Here is a 17,867-nt window from a genome sequence, read left to right on the forward strand (position 1 = left end):
TTGAGGGACTAGTTTGCATACAAACAGACAGACATACAGACAGACAGACGGACATGGCTAAATCAACTCAGCTCTTCATCCTGATTATTTCGGTATACTTAATGGTGGGTCTATCCATTTTCTGTTAAGGACTTACAATTTTGGGATTCGTGACTAAGTTAATATACCATTTCATTTTACTGAAAAGTTTAAAAAGAAACAGTAGAAATAATTCTTTGATTTTATTGTAAATTGGAGTTTATTTCAACAAAGTCGGTCGGTGTAATACATTGAACAATGTAAAACGGTTTTTTCATTATTTTTGTTTTCGATGTTGTCCTTTATATGTGACCCGGCCTATGAAAAGGTGGCTTATGACTCAAAAAGAAATTGCGAGAAACAGCTGTTAAAGATAAACAATGCATTTCTTCGGTTTCTTAGTAGTAGTAATTTTTTTATGAGTCATAAGCCACCTTTTCATAGGCCGGGTCACATATGTTGATGCATATTACTGTTAATTACATTGGCCCGTAATCATAGTCGCTGAGTAAAATACTCTTTAGTTAAAATCTTGCCTAAATTAAAAATGGGATTTAAAGTTTTGGTCTGTCATAGACATATTAAAAACAGTTTTGAGCTAAAATAAGCATGGACAGGGTACCTGCATGAAAAAAAGGGAATTGATTGGCGCTATGAAGAATTTTTTTAGAAGTTTTAAAAGCTCACCCTGTTCCTTACAACCGCCGTTACTTGACTCCACTTATAAAAAATGGTAATTTTTTAGTTGACAAAAACTCTTACAATACCACAAAAATTGTCAAAGGAGTACCTGAAAACGCGTTTTGATCATAATCCGGTGGCAGATAATTATCATTCAATTCTATTCAGAAGTTATTAGCAAACGTTTTGTAAAAATTCGCTGTTTTTTATCAGCCGTCAATTTAAAATTGAGTGCACAATCTATTAATTGAACAAGAACATACTTATTTAAAGAAAATTTACTTAATTTCGTTCTTAAAAAATTATTTAAATCTCGCAACATAAACGAATAGGTAGTTAAAGCAGATTTGGGCTCTTTAAAGCAAAGGAAGCAACAAGGCTATTCATTCATACAATCGTATTCATGTTTAATAATATATATGTAGTTTGTAGGAATGTTGTAAAGAAAAGTTATTTTCATTAAGACCGATGTGACGGCCAAAATGATGCAAACCTTAAATGTTAGGTGTTTGAGCCAACTTTAAAAGCCGTTTAATTTAATAGACCGAAACCGAATAGGGATATGTGTAACATCGATACGAATAAGTTTGCAGGACATTCAATGATAATCAGGTTAAATGAAATATAGGTTTGTCTTCGCAAAGTCAGCATAAATAAAGGGAGTTTAGTATTGTTTTCCATAGGGAAGAAGTGACCTAGAATGTTGAGCCATTGTACATTGAACTGCAAAGTGTAAGTCCCTTTTACGTTAGAAAATTATTGAAGTCAAGTCGATCATGACATAGACTAAGAGGGTGATAAAGGAGGGAAGTAGTACAATAGCACCCGTACCAAGCAGTTCTTAAAATATTTGTTGCTAATTCTTGTTGTATTCCGCATTTTATTTCACGTTTTCTTTTAAGAGGAATTGGGAAATGTAAAGGGGAATAGAAGACACAAAAGGAAATGCCAGCAGAATTGAATTCAAGAATTCTGTAATGTAATTCAACAATTAGAAGTCGGAAATAAGAAATTGTTCTTTTATTAATAGATATTCACAAAAACCGAATAATTACCCTCAAACGGCTGCGAAACTGGTGAAAATTGTATCAGCGCAAAACGCCTTTTTAGTTAATTATTTTCTGTGTACAACAATACCTCCAAAAGTACACCAACCACATGAAAGTCTTAAACTTTTTTTGCAAAAATATCTTGACAGAGTAAAAGTATTACTTTGCCACCTTCGGATTATTGCTTCCGAAATTAAAACGCGTCATTTGACACTTCTCCCGAAATTTTTTGAAATGTATTGAAAATCGACGCCTGTGGTAAATAATTCCTTCCATTGAATATTTGTTTCTAAATTTAATGCCAAAATCAGTATAGGATGCTACTTTTTCCTCAAAAGATACTAAAATATCAAAACTCACAAATGTCTTTGAATGCGGAATAGTCTTAATTAAAGATTTCCCATATGTGGAGCCAAGTAACCATCGCAGATTTTAAGATTGTGTAGTTTTCGTTACAAACATATTAATATGCATTCTAGGTGTAATAAATTAGTTCCTGACGTATATTTGTTTGTCGGGGAAGCCTTTTTCCACTTCCATTTAAGTTCATAGCGATTAAATAGCAAATTGTTTAATTTCTCGCAACTTTTGACAGCAGACCACCAACTTAAAACCTATTTAAAAAATTAAAATCGCGCTCATGTCATTTTAAATTTAAAATACTTTTTTTTAGATAAAATAGTGTTTAAGTTGACTATAACAGACTTGAAATGATATTTAATTTAGAACCATGTTTAAACCAATAAAACTCTATTTTATTTCTACTATGACTATGGGCCATTGTTTATATACCAACACAAAATTTTAGTGCTTTATTTTGAGATATTTATGTAAAAAAATTATTATGAATTATGGATCTGAAGTGTACGTTGCACCTAGCACAAATATCTCACTAATCTGAATCACCATTAAAGAGCTATTGAGGTTAAAAAAATGGATTTCGATCACGGATCGTAAAACCCTATACGGCTCCAGATTATATTTCAAACGCAACTAGGTATACAAATTAAGCAAGACGGTTTAAGATTCTGCCTACAGACGAGTTAAATTCACAGCTGGTAGAAAGGACTTCCATAACCACAATAAAACTTTTGAACTACTTTATGACATTTTGGGAGCAAAGAACAAAACGCTCAAGACTGTCAGAGAAAGAGGAAGATTGTATTTATGATCACCGACTGAGTTTTAAGAAATATCTTATGTCCATACATATGCATGAAGGTGTTAGCAAGCACCCAGCAAAAACTGGCATAGCCGGTTGTAAGCAATAAGGAATTCTGGTTTCACTCCTGACAGATGAACTATAGAATAACGTAAATGCATTATATCATACGGCTTATAGGAACGCCTCTTTCACGCTTAGTTAAGCTACGAATTAGCCTTATCCCTAGGGTAAACCAAAAACTAAAAAATAAATGTTGCGTAAACTTAAAGGATTATTGTAGTGATAAAGACGAAGAATGAAATAAGCCTTATATGTATGTAGAAGAAGAATGAAATATGCCTTATATAAGGTTCAATTTTTTTGCTGGTTCAGGCTCATAAACAAAACGATTAAGAGGTTCTGCTGCTCACTAATCCTTAAGTACCTACAGATTTAATATGTAAGTACGTCCATATGTAAGACGGAATGGGATAGACATACGCACATGTAGGGAGCCTTTTTGAAATCGTTAATTGAATTTCTTGGGTATTTTAGTTTTTTCAATAAGGGTATCTTCCATTTAAAGCTACATCATTCCGATTAAGTTTCTAGGTGCTTCAAAGATTTCATTTCGAGACATTAAAAGATTCGTGGCCTCCTCTAGAATGTGACAGGTTCAATGAATTAAAATCAATTCAATTGTTTAACTCAAAATGTGTGTATGTATATGAGGCGGCAGTTTTGGAAGTAGCACAATTCCACTTTTGGAAAACTGTCAGTTATTGGCAATTTTAGCAAGCTATAGATTTCCTCTTGTTAAATCGATAATGTGAGTATAGCGTTACCAAAAGTTTTTTCTCGACGACCAAACTGAGAGACCTCAGCAAAACCAATTTTTATTTATATTATGATATAACTCCGTTCTCTTGGTAAATACTACAAGTTTTCTGCGACCTATCCTACTTGCTACTGTTGGATAGCTGTGTCCTAATTGGCGAGTGGAGGACACGAACACAGAACATGATCCTGCAACTAGATTTTTCTACATCTACATCACTGACGGAGCCTAATCAAAAAGAATATGACGCTAGAAGCCAATTTCCAGTAAGAATGCAAATCATAAGCCTACAGTCACCTCATTTTAGGCTCACTGTTGGCGCCGCAACACTTCTTTTGCACGGGGTCATCTTGCCCCGGGAGCTACTCACAGGGGGGCTGCAAATGGTCCGCAAAGCAGAACTTCCTGGATAATTTGTATTTTTATTTCTGGAAAAAAATGTCTATACTAAAAAATGCATGTATATATCCGAAAAAAATATTTTGTCCCGGGCGCAAGAAAACCTCACTACCTCACGCCACTGGTATGATAGAAGAAGGTCTTCGTTTCGCGTTTATATATTTAGCGTAAACCTTAAAACATTCACCGGCATAGATAATTCTTAAATTTTTTTCACCCAAATATTAAAATTCTGAATTTACTTCTCTGTTTTCTAATTATAATCGGTTTAAATTTTAAACTTAACTGAACAATAAGTCTAAAAATCCAAAAGTGTTTAAAAATTAAAATCTCAAAGCAGATGTTGTTGATACTACTTTTTTTTAAAGTAAATCCAAAAGAATTAAACTTACTGCTGAAAGTTTAAAAATAAAGAAATTATTCTAGAGAAGTGCTGCAAGTCATAGATTCCTTTTCACAACTTTTGTTACCCATATGAAAAGCTGGAGGTGAAAGCGCGTGCATTTCCAATAATATGGAGCTACGTGTCACCTTTGTCCATGCGTAAGGGATTAACGGATTTCGATAAAATCTTGAAGGGCATTGAACTGTAGCGTATATTCTTGGACTGCTGTGGGACACGTTCGGAAGCATTTCGTGAATATTTCGGCATGGCTTCAGAACCATTTCGTGCCTATATCGAAATAATTCGGGAAAATTTGAAGGCCGGGCACGGATTATTTTAGGTATCATTTTGAGTCAACTTCAACTTAATTTCAGGACTATTTCGAACCTATTTGGGGACAGTTACAGGGTTTCGAGACTATTTCGGGACCAATAAGGATTTATTTCAGAATATCTTTGTCACTATTTCAACTATCAATCCAGGAGTTATCTCGAAATTATTCCAAAAATTTTCCCAAAGCGATCACTACATTGTTTCAAACTGTCTCTGAAATAGTATAAAAATGTCTGTCTTAAAATTAATCCAAATGATGCCGAAATAGTCTCGAAAAGATTCCAAAAATAGCCCAGAAGTGTAGCCGAAAGAATGCTTAATCTGCCGAAAATTGTCCTAAACCTGTTTCGGAATAATTTTGAAGTTTTTCTGAAACGATACCTAAAATAGTTCCGAAGTAATCCTTGAATTGTTTCGAATTGGTCCCCATATAGTCTTTAAATGATTCCAATAATAGTCTCGAAGTGTACCCGAAAGGACGGTTAAACTTCCCGAATTTGTCATAAAAAGGTTTCGAAATGATTCTGAAGTTTTCCCGAATTGATCCTGGAATAGTTCTGAACTGATCCCGGAAAGATATTAATGTGATCCTGTAATGGTTTCGAATTAGTCTTGAAATGGTCCTGAAGTTGAAGTTGAGCAGACAACATCGATTCGAAACCAGTGGACTAACCAGACATTCTGTTAATAAGGCCGTATCTCAAGGTAGTCGTTAATAAAGTCGTATTGCAGCAGGCTACAAAGGTTTTAATTGAAATAAAAAATTTTTTCACAGAAGAGATATGAACTAAATTTAGTTTAATTTCTTTTTACAATTCGTTAACGACTTAAAATACTAAACTGGTTTTCCAATTCATTTCTTTTGCGAAATGTGAATAGCAAATAAATTAAGTAAATTTTGAGTCTTTTTTGACAAAAAAATTAATTTTTCAGCTACAACCTTATTAACCGGTTTCCTGAGATACGACATTATTAACGACTTCGCTCAGATACGGCCTTATAAACAGAGTGTCTGAAATACGTCATTTTTAACAAAATTTTAAGTTACGGCCTTTCTGTTAGGATTGGGCGAACTGTAGCTTTCTCTGGTTAAAATGCTATGTATGTAGACAGACATTTTTCAGATCGAGGCTTAAACTTTTAACCGTGTAGTTTTCAAAAGGTCAGCCACATTATTCATAACAAAAAAGTGGCATTAAATGTAGAGAAGAGAAAGGCACTTCCATGCCTCTGATCAAAACAACCGAAATCCATCAATTCTTCATAGATAATTTTTTAAGAAATCTCTTTAATTCAGTAATTTGACCAAAAATTAGTCCGTCTCAGAGCAAACCAAGTCTTGTATACTTAATTTTGATCGTAACAGATTTCAAGTAGTGCCCACATACAGCGGAAATAGTAATGTACAGATGTATATGTATGTATTTATCGTGTATCGACATTATTACCACCTAAAGGCAAACCCGAAAGCTGCTAACCGAAAATAATTAACAAGAATAGAATGAAGATATTTTTAAATTTTATTGCGATAACAACCGCTGCCAGTTCATAAATCATATCGCTGTTGCTGTTCACGCGCACTCTACAGAAGCAATGCGACTTGTTTCAACGCAGCTTCGATGCAGGCAGCTAATGCGGCAATTACCCACCGACGTGTACCGTACGTACGGACGTTGGTCGTACGAAACACGTTTGACCGAACCCTCAAGCCCGTACCAATCAATGTGTGCGTCTGTGTACATGTACATAAGATATTTGTGTGTGTATTGTTTACAGATAAGCACTGTTGCCATTGACCATTTTGCATGCATGCTTATGGAAACATCAACATTTTCCAATTCAATTTTTGATGTTGCAAAAGGCTGGAATTAATATTAAATAAAAATAAATAGATTACATATTTATAATCTGCACTTTTACATAATTATTTCGAATTATTTTCACAATTTTTCAAACTTTAATTAGGTGTTTTTGCATAAAACTGCAAACGGTCAAAAACTAGCGCACAAAAGTTTACTAGGCAACTCTGTCTAGTGAGAGAGCGATCAGCTGACACGTTCTTACGGAAAAAATCAAAATTGTTTTGATTTCTACGTTCCGGGCTACGTATGTACGGGCGTTGCACGTCGGTGAGTTTTCGTTTACATTGCACACTCATAAGATAGGTCGTGTCAGCTGACACGTTTTTGGACGTACGTTCGTGAGTAACTGCCGCATAATGCGGCAGTTACCCACCGACGTGTGCCGTACGTAAGGACGTTTGTCGTACGAAGCACGTTTGACCGAACTCTCAAGCCCGTAGGAATCAATGTGTGCGTCTGTGTACATGTACATAACATATTTGTGTGTGTATTGTTTACAGATAAGCACTGTTGCCATTGACCATTTTGCATGTATGCTTATGGAAACATCAACTTTTTCCAATTTAATTTTTTATATTGTAAAAGGCCGGAATACATATTAAATAAGTATAAATAGATTAAATATTTATAATCAGCACTTTTACATAATTATTTCGAATTATTTCCACAATTTTTCAAACTTTAATTAGGCTTTTTTGCATAAAATTGCAAACGGTCAGAAATTAGCGCACAAATGTTTACTAGGCAACTCTGTCTAGTGAGAGAGCGATCAGCTGACACGTTCTTACGGAAAAAATCAAAATTGTTTTGATTTCTACGTTCCGGGCTACGTACGTACGGGCGTTGCACGTCGGTGAGTTTTCGTTTACATTGCACACTCATAAGATAGGTCGTGTCAGCTGACACGTTTTTGGACGTACGTTCGTGAGTAACTGCCGCATAATGCGGCAGTTACCCACCGACGTGTGCCGTACGTAAGGACGTTTGTCGTACGAAGCATGTTTGACCGAACTCTCAAGCCCGTAGGAATCAATGTGTGCGTCTGTGTACATGTACATAACATATTTGTGTGTGTATTGTTTACAGATAAGCACTGTTGCCATTGACCATTTTGCATGTATGCTTATGGAAACATCAACTTTTTCCAATTTAATTTTTGATATTGTAAAAGGCCGGAATACATATTAAATAAGTATAAATAGATTAAATATTTATAATCAGCACTTTTACATAATTATTTCGAATTATTTCCACAATTTTTCAAACTTTAATTAGGCGTTTTTGCATAAAATTGCAAACGGTCAAAAATTAGCGCACAAAAGTTTACTAGGCAACTCTGTCTAGTGAGAGAGCGATCAGCTGACACGTTCTTACGGAAAAAATCAAAATTGTTTTGATTTCTACGTTCCGGGCTACGTACGTACGGGCGTTGCACGTCGGTGAGTTTTCGTTTACATTGCACACTCCTAAGATAGGTCGTGTCAGCTGACACGTTTTTTCTACGTACGTTCGTGGGTAACTGCCGCATAACTCTTGGCTCTTGGGTATTTTTTGGTTAACGGAAATCATCCTGTATCTACATATGTGCATATGTGTGTATGTATAATGTACATAATCTGTTGGTTAAATGCTGCCACAAACCAGACTCAATATTATAGGTTTTTTATTATTATCATCATTATTATTAATAATTCGATTAAGCCATATGTTCATTTTTAGTTTTTTAATCATACCCCTTACCTGCTGTTTGATTGCTGAACGTCTTTTTTTAAAGCATTTTTCTTAAATTTCTGCTTTGAATGGCTCTCCCCTGCTTTTGATAATTTAATATTGATTTTAAAGTGTTGTTCAATTTAGAGCGGATTAAAAACGTTGTAGGACGCCAAGAGACGTAGAACGTATGAAGCTGTGATTCGATTTGGTTATTCATGTTCGCGCTTTATTATATTTTCGTTGTTCTAGTTATTATTAATTTTTTTTTTTTTTCGTTTTCATCTTAATGCCCATCAGAAAAATTTAATTACCATCATAAAATGGGCTTCCTAAACAAAAATTGATTTATTTAATTTTAGGTACGTTAAAAAGGGCTTAGGCAGTACATTCATATTTATACTTGTATGTATTTATTAGGGACAAGACGAAGTATTTGCTGTTAACCAACATAGAATCGGCACATTCGAGCCTTGGCAGGCACGTCATTGTTGACCGATCTAAATTCGCGTCTGTGAAGGATTTCGTCTATTGGGAAACAGCAATAACAATAAAAAACAATGTCAGCTTGGAAATCAAATGGAGAATAACTCTTCCACACAAGTGTTACTTTGGACTAAGTAGGCAGTTAAAAAGTAAAGTTCTCTCTCGAAGAACAAAAATCACGCTATACAAGTCGCTCCATCTTACCTGTCCTGATTTATGGCTCGGAATCAAGGATGGTGACGATTTATGATGAGTGTTCGAGCGAAATTTCCGGGAAAATTAATGGTCCTGTCCGTGATGCCGAGTACCGAAAAATGTAAAATGATGAGCTGTATGAGTTTACGCAGATGGGTATTTGTGACGATGAGCGTCACTAGTGAATCGATAATATTTTGATTGTATATCGTCATATTTTCGCTAAGTCATCGATAACACATTCATATCGACATTGGTAACAATCGATAGCAATTGATAATATTTCGATAATTTTTGTGAAAATTTTCGATATCAAATGGAAAACTTTTCGATTAAAATGCTATTTATTTAACGCAAATTAATTTATTTTGCCTTTTATTGGTTATTGATTTTAATGTATGAAAATATTTTTAAAGCAATTCAATTTTTAATTTTTAAGGTATTTGGGAAAAGTTGCACAAGAAAAAAGGTATGACCTTAGATGAATGCGTTTGTAAGAGGTCAACCATGGCAGGAGTGCCGGTGTGAATCCTACGTCCGGGAGAAAAGACCTTGAAGTGATTCACAAGGTACATATAACCGAAACAGATTTCGCCTAGCCCGTTCTGGTGTCACGTTGTTTACATTTTTCCCAAATTATTAAGTTATTCAGTTTAATTTATTTTGTTTTATTTCATTTACTTAATATTTAAAATTTTTAAATTATTTTATTAAATTTTAATTAATTTTATTTTTTTTTTAGTTATTTTGGTTTGGTTTATTTAATCTTATTGTATCTCATTAAATTTTATTCTTTTATTTTATTTTATTTTGATTTGATTTTTTTCTTTGTTTTCCTTTTATTTTTATACTCAGCTGAGCAGAGCTCACATAGTATATTAATTTCGTTCACATAATGGTTCCCCGTATCGGCATGAACTAATCGAGATAGATATCAAATCAAAATGATCTGGGCGAAAAAAGAAAATCATTTTGCCATGTCCGTCCACTCCCTTTTAAAATACTCTTTAATACCTTTCATTTGATACCCATGTCATACAAACACATTCCAGGGTTACCCTACATTCATTTCCCTACATGATGATTTTCACTAATTTGATAAAGGATGAAGGAAAATCGTTCCAAAGAACGTCACCCTTGGTCTACAATTTGGTCGATATTTCCCAAGCGTATGTGATATGGAATTAAAAACCACTTATAAACCATCTGCGAAACCCTACGAAATGAACGCAGCTATGCTCTCAGCTGAGTATGTAATGTTCGATTACAACCGAACTTAGCCTTCCTTACTTGTTTTTAAATGTAAGAAAAGTAGAAGTGGACGTTTTTGTGAAATTTCATCAATTAAATTCTTCTTTTCTTTGTTTTGCATTCTTTAAAAACAATTCTATGACTGAATCTAAGCAAAGCAATCTCATAAACGTTTTCGAAAAGATTCGAAATTTTACAAAAATCGAACTTTTTTGAGTATGCAGTTTTGCAGCCCAAAAAATTTTAAACTAACAAAGTACAAGTTATAAGTCTTTCAAAACTCGCATTGGTTTTTGACAAATTTTTTCCGAAGGGTGTTTCAGATTTTCTTCAAGGAAGCCATTTTTCAAAAAATTAATTGTCATTAACCCAGCTCAGCATGGCTTCTGCAAAGGCAAGTCAACTGAGTCGAGCCTGTTGGAATTTACTACTCATGTCTCCAGAAACTTTAGAAATAACCTACATACCGATGTAATTTACACGGATTTCAGCAAAGCTTTCGATAAGGTTTCCAACACTATTCTCACCTATAAACTTAATGGTTTAGGGTTTCCACCTCAACTTCTGAGTTGGATTTCCTCTTACTTAAAAGGAAGGAAACCAAAGGTGTTATTAAAAAACAGCGAATCTCAGTTCATTTGCTTGGTCCTTTGCTATTTATTAATGATCCTCCAAGCGCGTTAACTCATTCCAAGATTTTGATGCATGCTGACGATGTCAAGCTTTTTAAAGCTATACTCACTCCGGAATACAGATTGATCCTTCAAGAAGATCTCGATAGTTTAGTCAAGTGGTGCAATATTAATGATATGAGCCTCAGCCTAAATAAATCCAAATTCATGAGTTTTGGTAGAAAATCATTTCAAGTGCACAATTGCACGGTTGGTGACTACCGTCTGGAGCAAGTCACTAGATTTATTGACCTGTAACACCCAAAGCTTGACTTTAAAACAAAATCTCTCTTTACTGCTTTAGTGAGACCTATATTGGAGTATGCATCAATCGTTTGGAACCCGCGTTATCAAATCTATCGTGACAAGCTTGAATCGGTTCAAAAACAATTCCTACTTTTTGCTTTGAGTCATTTGGCGTGGGATCCAACAAGAAATATTCCCACTTACAACAGTCGGTTAAAGCTTATAAACATATGTACCTTCGCTCGAGAGTCGCAGGGAAATGCTTGGTGCGTTGTTTATGGTGAAATTATTGAGAGGAACGGTGAATAGCCCGTTTTTACTTAGCGAGATCAAATTTAATGTTCCCATGAAGCTATCAAGGCATTTCCATCCGCTTTTTTTGAACACATGTAGGTAAAATTTCGAAATGCACGAAGCTCTTCGTTGTTTGTGACTGGATTTTAACAAGAATTATAGTAATTTTGATACACCGGACTCGCTTTTCAAAATAAATAGGTGTATTTTGTTTGAGTTAAATTAGTATATATGTATACATATTTCAAATAACTAACTATAACTTACAGTTACTCCATTTTATGTATATATAATATAGCAGCTTCTGAGCACTCCTCGTTAGCCCCCCACTGGGCAATCAGTTCCTTTCTGAGCAATTCGCGTCAGCTCCCTTCTGAGCACCTTCGCCTGCTCCTTACTGGGTATATGTATACAAAACTCATACCCTCTTGTAAAGTTAAGTTATTTATTTAAATTTTCGTGCATATAATTATACATGCCACCTCTTAATATCAAATATGTAACTATAACTCTTAAGATCGTTTTACTTAATGTTTTACACTGCACATTCGTTTTGTATAAGGCATACTATTTTTAAATGTATTTAGTCTGTTTAAATTGCGCAATTTGTAGACTATTAAATAAATAAATAAAAACTGAATACTCAAAAAAAAAAAAAAAACTTCGTAATTTTCGTAAAACTTTCGTCTTTGGCTTGAGCTACAATATTTAGAATTTTTTTTCCTAAAATATCGAAAATAAAATAAAAAGAATTTGACTGACGAAATTTGATTTTTTCCTGTTCGCTGATCTATTGTTGTAAATACGTTTGATATGGCTTGCTTAACTTCATCTCAAAATATATCATACATATTTTATTACGAACATAAGTATTTATTTGTAAGATTTTAAAAAATGCAATGAATTGCAATAAAAAAATTACAACAGTAGCTATATGTAAGTATGTTTGTATATTGACACAAATATTCTTTTGCAAGGCGTCAGAACAACACTTGATATTTGTTATTTTAATCCCTTAACCATTTGTAAGTTAACGGGTCGGAAACTCTTGTAAACTCACTGATGTGCACCGAAATCTGAACAGATTGTTATAATTGAGTTTTCCCTGACCGTCACGTTGCGGAATTCTTCTCCAGAGAGCGCTGACAACAAATATCATAATAATGAAGTGTTTGGGGTGAGTGACTTTTAATTTACTTCAAACCTTACCGCAGCTGAATTCCCCAGAGAAGCACACCCCCGACACCGTCAACAACACCACAACAAGTACTACAGATAATCATAGTAACAACAATGAAACGAATACAAACAAATATACAAAAGTGGTATAATATTCGAGTATCCTCCTAGATAAATACATACATATGTACATGCATATCGCTATTGTTTGCAGCCATATAAATTGGGCGTAGGAACATACAAATGTGTGTAGCAATATGTGTGGTAGCTGAAGATGTAACACTCAAACCAACCACCGAAGGTCGATCTCAAAAACTGCGAGTACCAAAATGGGCCAAGTTGTTGGGGAGTAGAATGTAGCTACCAACCAAAAAATTGTAGCCTTTTATATGACTTAGTTCATTTGGCCATGGCATGCGATCTTAAGTTTGTATTTCCCTCAAAATTTCTTTTTAACACTGATGAAGATGAGGAAAATTTCTTTAGCTGGTGAGAAAAAAGCAAGCCCGAAAAATCGAGAACTCGACTTCTCGCGAGATTCTCGTGTCTCGAACTACTCGTAAATCTCGCGAGCTTCTCGACATAAACTTAGATGCTGTATGGACAGTATTTATACACTTGTTTTTTTTTTTGTTTGTGAATTTTTTGTTGATTGATTTTGTTGATATTGCTTTTCAATGACATTTAACTCAAAACATATTTATTATACATACATATATTTTGTTCGCAATTTTTTATTTTTTAACGAGACATCGTTCTCGCGAAATTCTCGAATCTCGAATTACTCATAATACTCGCGCGCTTCTCGACTTTCAATTCTCGCGAGATTCTCGAATCTCGACATACTCGTAATACTCGCAAGCTTTTCGACTTTAAATTCAGTCACTGCATAGGCAGTATTCTATACATATCGGTGTTGTTAGTTGTAGTTTTGTGGAAATTTTCGCTTGTGCTTCAGAAGAAATCATAAGCTCTATATAAAACAGCCGATGAATCAATTAAATTGAATGTCGAGAAGCTCGTGAGCCTTACGAGTCATTTGAGAATCTAGCGAGAAGCCGAGACTCGCGAGAAATCTCTTCTCGAACAAGTTCGAGAAATCGTAAGCTCTACTAAAAACTATTCAAAACAAAACGTGATATCTCTGTAAAAATTATGAAAATTATGTGGCTACATTAACTACCTGAGCATTTCACATATAATTACATTTCGAGCTACCATCTTAACTAAAAAAGCGTTCATATTTTTTTATTTAAAATATTATTGTAATATTTATTAGGGCTTAAAATTTATCAGTTATTTATTTCTCCAAGATATATATACATATATATATACTGCGATGTATATATATACATACTGTAGGGCACTAGCCATCGGGAACCTCTAAAGCGTTAGGCTAACGGCAGAGTGCATGCTAAAGGTTATGCTAGGCGAGAAGTGAGTTTTATTTTGATATATTTTACCGCCGTGGTGTGATGGTTGCGTGCTCCGCCTACCACACCGAAGATCCTAGTTTCATGCCCCGGGCAAAGCAACATCAAAATTTTAGAAACAAATTTTTTCAATTAGAAAAAAGCTTTTCTAAGCGGGGTCGCCCCTCAGCAGTGTTTTGCAAGGACTCCGAGTGTATTTCTGCATGAAAAGCTCTCAGTGAAAATTCATCTGCCTTGCAGATGCCGTTCGGAGTCGGCATAAAACAAGTAGGTCCCGTCCCGCCAATTTGCAGGAAAAATTAAAAGGAGTATGGCACAAATTGGAAGAGAAGCTCACCAACACTCTTTCAAAGTTTAGTAATAGGGCTTCGTTAAAGGGATATCTCGCTGAAAAACTCTGAGCCAATATCCTTAACCGCGTTGCTACAGGAAATACGATCCCAAAGCTGTCAAATAAGTAGATGTTTTTTCGAATGCGAAAGAGTTTCTTTCTTCCCGATACAGAGTAATCGCCCTGGAACTGTTATCATAAGTATCAATATCAGCATTTTAAAATATTATTTTTCCTTTTTGTCTACATTTAAAAATGCGGATCTCTAAATCAAAGAACCAATGGTAAACATTTTGTAAAACATCCCCAATATATACCCTGAAATAACCCTCCCAAACACATATTGGAATGGGCAACGGTATGTTCAGTTTTGACATCAAGAGAATTCGTTAATCTATTTTTTTTTTTATCAAAAGTGACAAGGTCATAATGACAATGGCATTACCTTCTTTCTTATACCATGGTTTTCATTAAAAAAAAGTTGTTCGGTCTACTGAAAAATGTTGTGGAGTTAGCGGCTTTGAACATCTGGTCGACAATATTTACCTTGTTACAAAAGGTTTATATATCAGCATATCTATCGTCGCATTCGAGATTGCCTACAACCGCTCAAGCCATTTCTTGCTGGGTACTTATTATATACATATGTGCGTATGTTTGTCTTACCATGGACTCAAGCTAATAATATGACAAGTGTTACGCAGAAATGACTGTCTACGAAACACACAAACATATCTACAATAGGGAGGTTGCTTTTTATACACATACAGACATGGAGCTGCTTTATAAAATGTAGAGTCGATTTAAATCGTAGAGTCACTGCAAGTCGAGGTTAGCTTGAAGTCTTCAATTAAGAACTAGGCTTTCAATTCTATGCAGATCCATGACTAAAATTCTTTAAAAGCATAACTAAATTTCAAAATATATAACGAAATTCTCATCCAAACCGGAATGCGAAAGGTCTAAATTTTCTAACCACCCTAATACATGTTAAATTTTAAATGTTTGGTGCTATTGTGTAAGTGATGCTGCTCATGTATCATTAATTTGTTATACGCAGATTATCTATTTTTATTGTTATTAATAGACGACAATTTATTAGTGTAATAATTGTGAATTCGCTACAGGAACAATAACCAAAAACAATTTTTGATGGGATAGAATAGCATAGGATAGTCTCAAGCTGGATATAAAAACTTAAGTATTTTAATAATATTAATTTATTTGAGAATATATAAAGCAAATTAAAACACATCGGCTACGGTGACAAGGTCATGTTGCGCGAATAAAGACACAGAACTTTTTCTTATCGGAACCTGCCTACGGAAGTGTAGGAAAAGGGCGGCACACACTCCGCCGGAAGTACCAGGTGGAAAACGATTTTAATTCCGTCGGCGTGACCAATTTATTGCAGTTAGCATAGCGATGAAGCGACTGGCGCGGCTTGTTTGACGGTCAAAACCATTTGAACGGTTAAGTAATATACTTTAAACTTCACGACAAAAAATCTGTTTTTTCGGTAGCCACTGTCCATTTTCTCGGTGCTAGTGCCTAGCTATATATCTTACTTAAGTCAAGCGATAAAATCGGTAATCTCCACCAAAAAAAAAAAATTCAAGTTAGCATTGCTCATCCATTCATCGGTCTATCCGTCAGCCTATTTTTCCGTGGAATCACCATTTAGAGAAATGTATTGTAATGAATTTTAACATATTACTGCTTTTGACCGCGGCTAATACTACTGTAAAAAAAATTATTTTAAAATAAATATAATTCTGTGATAATTCAATACTTAAAAAAAGATTATGTCATTTATAAAGCTACAATGCCAAAATTTTATATGAGCAACTTCGTAAGGTTGATTCAAAAACTGTATTAACTATCCCTCGTATCTTGATGATTTTAGCGGCCTGTTTTGATCAAATATTGATTTTTTGCCGGTTCAAGGTCTAAAAACCCAATTGAAAAACAAAGTTTTTCGGTTTTTTTATGCCAATATATTTCGGCTACACTGCGGTAACCTCCCTCAGGACATATGTATGTACATGTATGTTAATGTCAAATTATGTAATTGTGAATTTTTGTTAAAACTTTTGTTTGTAAACATTTTGTTAATTTGTAATTTTTATTAGTGAAATATGTGATATTAGTTGTTTGTTTTCTATGTTTTTATGTTGTCTTCAGTAGCCCTGAGGAAGGTTACCGCAGTGCAGCCGAAATATATTGGCATAAAAAAACCGAAAAACTTTGTTTTTCAATTGGGTTTTTAGACCTTGAACCGGCAAAAAATCAATATCCCTCGTATCTTTTGAAATCTTTACATCGACTTCAAATACGATTGAAGATGTTGTGATTTTATTTATTACCTACTCATTACCATTTTTCCTTTTAAAAATCGGTTGATTACAGCGTCCATTTTCTATATAAAGATGAAAAATAGTATATAATTGTTCACAAAAATACATTTAGACAGCCATTTCAGATATTTATTAGGACGATCCAGCTCAAAGTTTAAATATTAAAAGATCCATAAAGCTATATTACTGTCATCCGATCGAAAAAACGGCACAGAGTATAGGAAGGTTTCAAACCCGGGTCAAATTTCTGTCAGAACGAAAAGGGCGACCCGTTAACCAATGTTCCGAGAGATCTTAGATTGTAGAGGGAAATCCTTAACGCCATCTTAAATGGAGACAGTTTAACAGCACTCAGCGAGGATGATAATGTTCCACCCACTCTTCAAAATAATTGTCACTGGAGAATTCCACGGTTGGTACGGTACAAATCGTAAACATACTTTTAATTTTTAGACCTTAACTAAAAATGTTAACTTTTTCAGACAAAGTATAAAGTGCATTAGTATTGTGTGGTACATATCTTAATAAAAATAGAAGCCTTTCCCATTGAAATATTTGAATATGTGTGTGAAAAATCGTAAAAAACACCGTTTGTATGGGACACCAGTCAGTCAGGTGAAAAAAAACATACTACCGTTGGTAGTACTTATACCAAAGTTTACTAAAATAACAAAAAAATTTAAACACGTTCCTTCGAAAACAAAATTTTTGTTAAAAATAAATTGTTTTTACAGCACACGTGTGAAATTCAGTTTCCAAATTTCGATTTTTTTTATATACTATATAGCGTAGCGTCCACCGTCTACCACACCGCAAGCCATGGCTTCAAGCCCCGGGCAAAGGAGCATCAAAAATTAAGAAACAAGTTTTCCCAATTAGTAACATTTTTCTAAGCGGGATCGGCCCTCGGCAGTGATTTCGAGCGTATTTCTGCCGTTGCAAGTTTTTCAGTGAAAATTCACCTGCCTTAGCAAGTATCGTTCGGAGTCGGCGAAAAACATGTGA

The sequence above is a fragment of the Eurosta solidaginis genome, chromosome 4 (genome assembly GCF_040869045.1).
Source record: "Eurosta solidaginis isolate ZX-2024a chromosome 4, ASM4086904v1, whole genome shotgun sequence".
Classification (NCBI taxonomy): domain Eukaryota; kingdom Metazoa; phylum Arthropoda; class Insecta; order Diptera; family Tephritidae; genus Eurosta; species Eurosta solidaginis.